The following is a 9561-nucleotide window of genomic DNA, read 5'->3' as shown; positions in this document are numbered from 1 at the left end:
TTGAGAAAGAATAAAGAGGTGAAAATAATTTAAAATTTAAAATATAATTAAAACCTTATATTTTTCTTTCACTTTCCTATTATTTCTCAATATAATAAAAAAATAAGTATAAAAGTGCAACATTTTAAAAATATTGAATATATTTATCGCAGAAAAATGTGGGTATAAAAGTACAACATTTTATAGACATTGAGTATATTTAGCGTCGAAAAAAAAGATTGGGTATAAAAGTGCAAGATTTTGAAAACTTTAAGTAATTTAGCCGCAATTTACTCTATTAAAAAATTATTTTAAAAAAAATATATATAAAATTTTCTAAATAACCGCATGAAGTGTGGTTCTATTGCCTAGTTAATTATATAAATGAGAGCTATACAGATGTCATGTGGCTTTCTGAAATCAATAGTATATGATTTATCTATTCTCTCATAATTTGTCATTTTTCTAATCTATATACTTATTTTCTATTTTTTTATTTAACAAAAGAATTAATTAACAATTTAAAATAACCTTATAGTCCCACATGGTTTACAAACCATTGTGGGGTTATACTTTTAGGCTATAAATAAACTCTTCAATGGCTTTAATTTGTAATTTTTCCAAATATTAATATTTTTATCGTATGATGATTGATTTAACTCAATCTTACCCAATAATTATATTTATTTTTAAATTATCAAATTTATATTAATATTTAACATATTATTTATATTTATATATTTAATTTTGTAGTATATATTTTTATATATTATATATTGAAAAAAAATGATAAATATATATTGTAACAAGAATGTATATATATATATATTTTTTTTTATCACCTACTTTTTTAAAAAAAAAATCCATGTTCACAATTTTTGAAACAGAAGATTATATGGTGTGGTGATATTGAGCTTGTTTGAAAAAAAAATTAAACACTCTAACATGTTAATAAGTTCAAGATACTCAAGGAAATTAAGTCCCTATAATATTTATTTTCTTTGTGTTATAATTTATCTTTTGTGCTAATCATATAAGATAAAAGAGAAAAAGAAATGATATAGTTCCTGATATTTTTTTATATAAGAATTAGAAAAGGTATTAGAAAATTAAAAAAAATTGATTATGAGACAATTTTAATTAATAATATAATATATGTGTATGTATATATATATATATAAGGAAGACTTCTCAATGGTTACTACCCATAGGTGGGTACTAACAATTATTATGATTTGATAATTGTTTAATCTAATTTATATATATATTTAGACTACTCTAGTACCAATTATTGGTATTGTATATGAAAATCACCATAAGGGTTATCCCTTAGTGACAACTACACACTCACTGTATCGTGTGCCACTATTAGGGTTATCCTTAATTTTCTCATTTGTTTGTTTAATTAATATTTAAGAAGATATATTTATTCCAAAATAAATATCAATTAATTCAAAATTAACTTTATCTTAAAATATCAGTTTTAAATAAATAAATAAATAAATATATTATTATAAATAAGATAATTATTAATCCCTCTCTAATCCACACATGATTAATATTTATTTTAACATATAGTTTTTCAAAATAAAACTATATAGTTAAATAATTAATTAATTTATAATTAATCAATTGCCCATAACTATCACATTACTATTTCCTTGCCCTGGAAAATTAATTCATTTGCAATTAAGTCATTATCTCTACAAATCTTTCTTTTGACATCCTTACCCTTGACAGTGTAGGACAAAGGTGATCTGGCAACCATGGACCTACAATACGAAGCTCCAATAAACAAGATTATTAATTATACTATTTAATCTAATAATCTCTTTTATTAATTCCATGATTACTCCACTATAAATATTGAATTTCACTCTAAATATTTATAGAATTATTTTTGCAAAGTTTTCTCTTGTAGTCCATTGATATAATCAATAAATGTAATTCTATTCTCTATTTATTGGTTCGTTAATTAGAGCTGGTCAAGATTACCGTTTTACCCTTCCAATTACCTCTCGATCCTTAAGTACCATTAATTCACTAATGAATAATTAATCTATAATCAAATTATAAATTTGAGCTCAATAAATATACAGTTCCAGAATTAACCCTTAAGGGAACCAATATTCGATCTGTTAGGAAAGTATGGATTCCATTATTGTAAATCATGTTCCCAACCATTCATGATATTGAATCTCCAAAACAAAAGTCATTAGCCTCATTGTACTAAGAAACCTTAACGAGTGAATCAAAAGATCCAATAAGCACACACATGAGGTCATGACTACTTAGGATTTAGACTGATCTACATAGACTGATCATCTATTACGATAAGAATTAAATCTTTATGTTAAACGGTAAGTTTATAAAGATAATTAATTCTCATTGATCTTGTCATATATAATATCTATTATATACAACACCTTTACTAAGATGTATATCCACATCAGCAATCTGAATCTAGATCACTTGCATTCCGTATGATTAGTAAACCGTACTAGTAACCATTCATTAAATATTCTTTACTTTAATATGTTACTACTATTTAATTCATTATATATTATCTTAATTCTCTCATACTAATACAAGATCATATTCTCATGAAAGAATATGAAATTTTCTTGATATTATTATATAATTAATTCAAACAATAATTATAACATTTAAATATAATAAAATTGTACTTTTATTTAAATCAATAAAAATTATTTACATGCTTTTAGGACATTAATTCTCATATCCTTCTTAGGAACTAACACTAAGTTAGCTTTATTTAGAACCTTTGGTAATTCAGTGTAGCAAAAGAAATGCTTTACGATTCTAATTACATCCTCACAAATAGTTTCACAGTGATGTTTGAAGAAGGAGGTTGGCATGCCATCTGCCATAGGGTCCTTATCCAGATTAATCGATAGAAGAGCTTCCATTATCTCATTATTGCTTGGAATTTCAACTAAAATTGAGTTTTGGGTCTCTGAGATGTGGCTTTGTATGAAGCCCTCCAGGTTTGAGGGGAATTGGTTCATAGGGGCTATGAATGTATCTTTGATTTTACCCAAGAAGCAATTGTCTATACTGTTTCTTGTGTTGAGCCACACGCCCTGCATATCTTTTATGGCATGAATGAAATTCCTTTGTCTTATTATGATTATTGGGGCACAAAATAATTTAGTGCTTTTATCTCCATCCCGGAGCCAGTAGATTCTTGATTTTTGTCGCCAAAGGATCTCCTCTCTCCTTTACGCCTCATTCAGCGATGTCCTTGCCTCATTTTCTTCGGAAGGGTCGGCAGTATTGGCGTTCTCTGTCTGTTTCTTTCAAATTTTTGCCTCAGAAATATGATTTTCGACCCTTTTGAACTGAATCCTCCTTCATTTGCTTAATTAATTTCAGGTTTGCTGCATTTTTCATATTAAAATTCCTCATTGGATTATTGTGTTTCACTGACTCCCAAGCTTCGCGAACCACTGAAATGCATCTCTGGTCTCTAACCCACATATTTTCATATCTGAACATCCGTCTTATCTTCTCTTTATCACCACTTGAGTCGAAGAGGATTGAGTTATGTTCTGAAGTGGTGGTAGGGATGTTTTTCATAAATGCTTATGGAAGTGGACTCGGCAAAGCAAGGCATCTCTCTATTTTGGCCCTTTTTAGAGAGCTCAAGCCTCTATGTAGTGCACCAAAAATTTTTTTTTAGAATAAGTAATTTTGTGCTTTGCTTTATTAATAATTGTTAAGTGCTAGAAATTGTTTGAACAGTTTGGTAGGAATTATGTGAATTTAATTGTTAGTTGTTTTATTTATTTATTAATTTAATTTGTAAGTAAAATAAGTTATGGTTGAATGCACCAAGGTGCATGGTTAGTAGAAATGCACCTTAGCACTTGGGTGTGCGCATATGTATAGTTGCATGGTGAGTATGCAAGTCTTTCCTACACATTATTTCCTTTTTATTTTTTTATTTAATTAAAGAATTATAAGAATTAAAAGATTATTAAATAAAATAGAAAGAAAATGAAATGGGGGAGGCGTGTGAGGTAGAGTGGGAAAGAGATGATTTCTTTTCCTATTTTGTTTGGAAATTTAATAAATAAAATTGGTGATAACAGCTAAAATGGGAAAAAGAAGGTGTCATATTTTATTATTATTCTTTATTTTCGTTTGTTGAAGACAATCAAATGAAACAATTATATTATATTTTAACCTGACTTCATAAAATATATATATTTATATTATATACACATATATAATTTGAGCATATAATACATATATATATTATTTTTCTTGTTTAAAATATATAAATTCACAAGTTATACATACACAAATTTGTAGAAAAAAAGATATAATACCATGTCAAGCTTAATGTATATATAATTTTATTATCACATTTTATTAAAAAATGATTATGTAATATATATTTATATATATGAAAGAATGACTTATTTCAAATATAATAAAAATGTTGTTAAAATAAAGGCTATTTAGGATTTTTACCCCCCGAACTATTACCACTACCGTATCGTGCCCCCTAATTTTTTCAGGCCGTTAAAAATTTCCCCCGAAATATTCACAGTAATGTAAAGAAGGACTTCCGTTAACTTTCAACACAGAAAGGTTCACTTACCTGTTAAGCCCTGGTGACCCTATCGTCACAAGGCTAAAGGGAACTGTCCCCATCTTAGTGATTTTTCCGATTGTCACCTATCTGTTTTGGACTGATAGTCCTGAATGATTATTATGATCATTGTTGACATTATATCATGTTATATTGTATTTTCTTGCTGGGCCTTGGCTCATGGGTGCTATGTGGTGCAGGTAAAGGGAAAGAAAAGCTCACCCAGCCTTGAGTGGAGAGCTTAGGTGGTGATGTGTACATATGCGACCGCTTGACCACCACGGCCAAGGAGTTCTCAGAGGAGCTAGGGGGCTTACCCTATTTTTGACGCTTAGGCCGGCGAGTTGTGAATTTTGAAACAGTAGTGGCCATTTTGAATAATGAACAACTTGTAAATGTTTTGAATAGCTCATGAGCAGTTTATATACTTAATAAAATATATCCTTTCCTCTTTATTATTTTTCACCTTAACCTGTTAACAACACTTAGAACACGTTTTTTTAACCAAAGGACTCGGGTAGCGGGTCAAATTTCTGGTTCACCGATCACCGTAACTGTTCTGGGGTAACCAGGGCGTTACAATTAGGCTATTATTCCATTGTGCTATTGTGCGGTTATACTGCTATGCTACTGTACTATTAGGTTGTTGCGCCATTGTGTTATTGTGTTGTTATACTACAGTGTTGTTGTGTCTTCCAATAGGAACTTGTAATTATTTGTTGTTTGATTAAGTATTGTTACACCCAGATTTCGAGATAAGGAGTTATGACCCCAAAAACTGGGCTCGTCAAGTGTAAGCTTGAAATATGCATGATCGTCATATGATCCTTCAGTCAGACCGCTTTGCGGTAAATACCGACCTCGAAAGCTCGAGGGTGTGTAGCCTCGAATATGTTCTGAACTCGCAACGACATGACACTTAAATATATTTTTCACTGATTGCCTTTAGGCGAGATAGCTCGAGCTCGGAAAGTGCAAGCTCGGATACGACAGCTTCGTCAACGTCTACTTGTCCCGAGCATAGCGCGAAGTTGGATGGCAAGCTCGTGATTGACTCATAGTCTTGACAGACTCAATGCCAATTGTTGATCTTGAAGATTCGATGAAACATCTGGGATAACCCATTACGTGTGAACCTGTTTATTATTGTACAATCCCAATGTTTAAGGGATATCATTTAATCTATTATGCGTTCCCGATCTTCATGGGACATTTCCGTGTATGTAGGAGATAATGCATTTAATAGCATTATGTTAATTGATTTACATAATATCTTCCCGAAATATGTGGGAATGAATTCTGCAACCTTCCCTATAAATAGAGAAGGAAACACCATTTGTAAAGGACCTTTTTTTCTGATTTCTGGAGAGAACACTCTGGGCAACTTATCTCTGAAAAGTTTCCAGAAAACTCCCAAGTCTTAATAATATAGACTCGTGGACTAGGCAGAGTTAACTGCTAAACCACGTAAAAATCCTCTTGTTTTCCTCTTCATTCATTTTCTCCAGTATTTATTTGTTTAATTGCTCTACTATTTAAGTTGACAAAAAAACGGCGTCAACAAGTATGTATTTGTTGAAATAAATTATGGTGTGCTGTGCTTTGAAGCTCTCTTGCTGGGCCTTGGCTCACGGGTGCTCTGTGGTGTAGGTAAGGGCGAGGAAAAGGTCGATCCACCATGAGTTGGAGGGCATGGAGCGGTGTGTATATGTTTCGCCTACCTGGCCGCCACAGCTAGGGTTTTTTTTAGGAACACGTGGTAAACGTTCGATTTTGTCTCTTATGTCGACTATACATTATCTTTGGATTGTAAATGTATTTCAAAACAATATTTTGGGATCCTAGCGTAACATTTTTACAAATTTTACTGAATGACCAACTCTTTATATTTAATATTCATTAAATGAGTGTTTATTTTGATTTAATCACACTTTTTAACTTAAAACCTCGGCTAGCGAGCTAACGGCACATTTATAAATCACATCGTAATGACCCTAAGATAGTAGAGCGGTACATACACCCTCTTAGATTTGTATTAATTTTGAAGGTTTACACAAGATCACAAGGGATTACAAGTGAATTTCTATGTGTAAAAGACAATACAATAAGGCAAAATCGCTGCTAGGTATAAAAATAGGTTATCCAGTATGTTTCAAAACACTGATCGGCGAGTTCGTGAAACCCCTTTCTATGGTGAAGGGTTTGCATTTATAATGCTTTGTTTGCCTAGGGTATGTGCACGAGCGTAACTGATGGTGGAAATATCCCATTATTTTCGCATGTAGTTATAGTCCTATTCGTTAGGAGGCTTGACCGAGTCTTCAGGGCTGTTAGGCGCCCTCTGCGGGTGGTTGGGCGATTCTGGCGGACTGCTAACGGTGAGTGTAATCTCTTCTCACCGACCAGGTTTGGCTATCCATCATATCAAGCAGCTGATCTTCTAGTGGTATTTTGCCGGGCATTGTTAAAAGGACTTCCCCTCAAGATTGGGAAAGGTGCATCCATCATGGACACAGGCTTCCTGAAGATCTCTCACTGTCGTTTTCTTAACAATGTTCCTCACCAAGAACCCCTTATAGGAGACTCAATATTATGCCTTGGTGTAGGTCTTGGGACAAGTATTTACCATTTGTAAACTGCTTACCCTGTTGAGCAGTAACTTGTCATATACCCTGCAGGTATATACCGACCAGCATATCGGGAAGTCTGCCCAGTCTACTCCACGTGTCCAAGCTCAGTGCCATGTCAAATATGTCAATTTTGGGGATAACATACACACTTTTTGTATAGAAAAGATATAGATTTAGAAAAAATTGAATAAAAAAATGAGAAAAACTAAGAAAATAGATAGAGTGATTTAGAGTAATTTTAGAATGCCACATCATTTCATTGGAGCTCTCCTTTATATAAATATATAGATTTATAATAATTAAAAATATATATATATAATATGAGTAAGGACATTATAATTTTTTTATAATGATAGAAAATTATAATTTGTGTATACACTTGGTAATTCTTCCACTTTTCTTTAATGTGTATATATGTTTGTGTAATTCACCCGAAATTATATATTTATATATATGGGTGGACTCTTAATGGTTACTACCCATGAATGGTTACTTAAATATTAATCATTAGATTAAAATAAATAGTTCATATTTATAGTTGTTAATTAATATTTCTAAAAATAAATTTTGATTTTTTCAAATTTTTGGAAGGGTTACCTAATAAAACACGTGTATTTATTATGAAAATATAATATTGTAAACTTTTCATTTTTCAAATGCATGTCAATTTTTAAATATAGCTAGCATCTCTCATTAGTTGGAACAACATTAATTATGGCAAAAAAAAAAAAAACTAAATTCGAAATTAATGTAGAAAAAAAATATTTACCTGTTGGTGACTTGCTATACCAAGTCACTATGTTGCCAAATCATCATAATTGTTAGTACCCACCTATGGGTAGTAACCATTGAGAATTCTTCCATATATATATATATATCTATATATTAAATGATGTGTGGATTTCTTGCATTTGTTATATGTATGTTGATATATATATATATTGAATGGATGGATGTATTTTTTGAATGAATGGTTGAATGGTGAATCGTTAATTATATGATGTTATTGAGTTAGGATTTCAAATTTCTAGATCTTGTGTGTGTAATAAAGGGCATAAGATTTTTTGTAAATTTATTTTTGAAATATGAGATATGAAAATATGACAAGAACAAGAAGAAGAAGGGACCCGAGCCATGCACCTAGGAGGCATACGGCTTAAGCCCCTCGGCACATCGACACCAGCTCGAGCCCGCACCCATGCACGCCTACGAGCTCCACGGCTACCTCTTCTGTGCTCGCGCGAGCCCTATGGCTCCCAGTCTCTTGCGCGTGAGCCCTACATGCCCAGCCACCTGCATGTGCCAGCTCCCGCCCCTACGCACATATGGCACTACGAGCCAGCAGCTGACCCGCGCCCCTGCGCTTGGCAACACTACCGCCATCCAGCCGCATCATTGTCGAGCCCTTGAGGCTCTCCATGTCGTTGCCCCTAACCCTAGGGCACCATTCTTGCTGCCCAAACTAAAGATCCTATTTTTGTGTAAATAAATCTTTTATTTAATTCATTTTAAATTATTTGAATTTAAAATGATACTTATCTTTTTTTTATTTTTATTAGGAAAATAAAATATTTTTAGTTGATTAATATTTAATCTTAAGTTTACATAATTATTTGAATATGATTATTTAGTTATTTAAATTCAACTAAATTAAAAAGATGACAAAAATAGTTATTAAATTAAAAATTAGTTTTAATTAAATAAATTGGTTAGAAAGTTAGTTTCTAATTAGTTAGTTGGGCCTAACATATTCCTAGGGATTATAAAGAAAGCCTAAAACAGAGGATGAGCATTCTTGGAGTCTTGCAAACAACTTAAGACTTTTATTTTTTATAATTTTATTTCTATTTTTCAAAGGGTTGTAAATTTAGAAATAACAAATAGTACTCAGTTCATCATTTGTTGTTTATTTACTTACTTATTTAAACAAATGTTAATTAATGTTTGATTGATAACATGATCATGCATTAATCAATTACATGTCACTCGTGAAACCCCACACAGTTTTCATTAATCATGCATCTTTTAGAAACATGATTATTTAGGATTGTCCTAATTGTTTATATGAATTGTTTTGGAGAAATCAATGTGTACGCCCTAAACATCCACGAGCTATTAGCGAGTTGAAAAAGGGGATAATCCTATCAGCCACGTGGAAGCCACCTACCCGGAGCTACTGTTACGGGTCTCTACCTCTTTAGCTCGAAGTAGCCAAAGATTTAGTAAGAATATAAGAAGGCATCAGGTCAACAGTGTGGACCCCACGAGCTAGGACTACATCAAGCTCGAGGTACGACCTGGAGCTGACACCTCCGACCCTTTATAAAGTCA

This window comes from Humulus lupulus, chromosome 4 (assembly GCF_963169125.1).
Source record: "Humulus lupulus chromosome 4, drHumLupu1.1, whole genome shotgun sequence".
In the NCBI taxonomy this organism is placed as follows: Eukaryota; Viridiplantae; Streptophyta; class Magnoliopsida; order Rosales; family Cannabaceae; genus Humulus; species Humulus lupulus.
The sequence above is the reverse complement of the archived record's forward strand: the minus strand, read 5'-3'. Positions refer to the sequence as shown.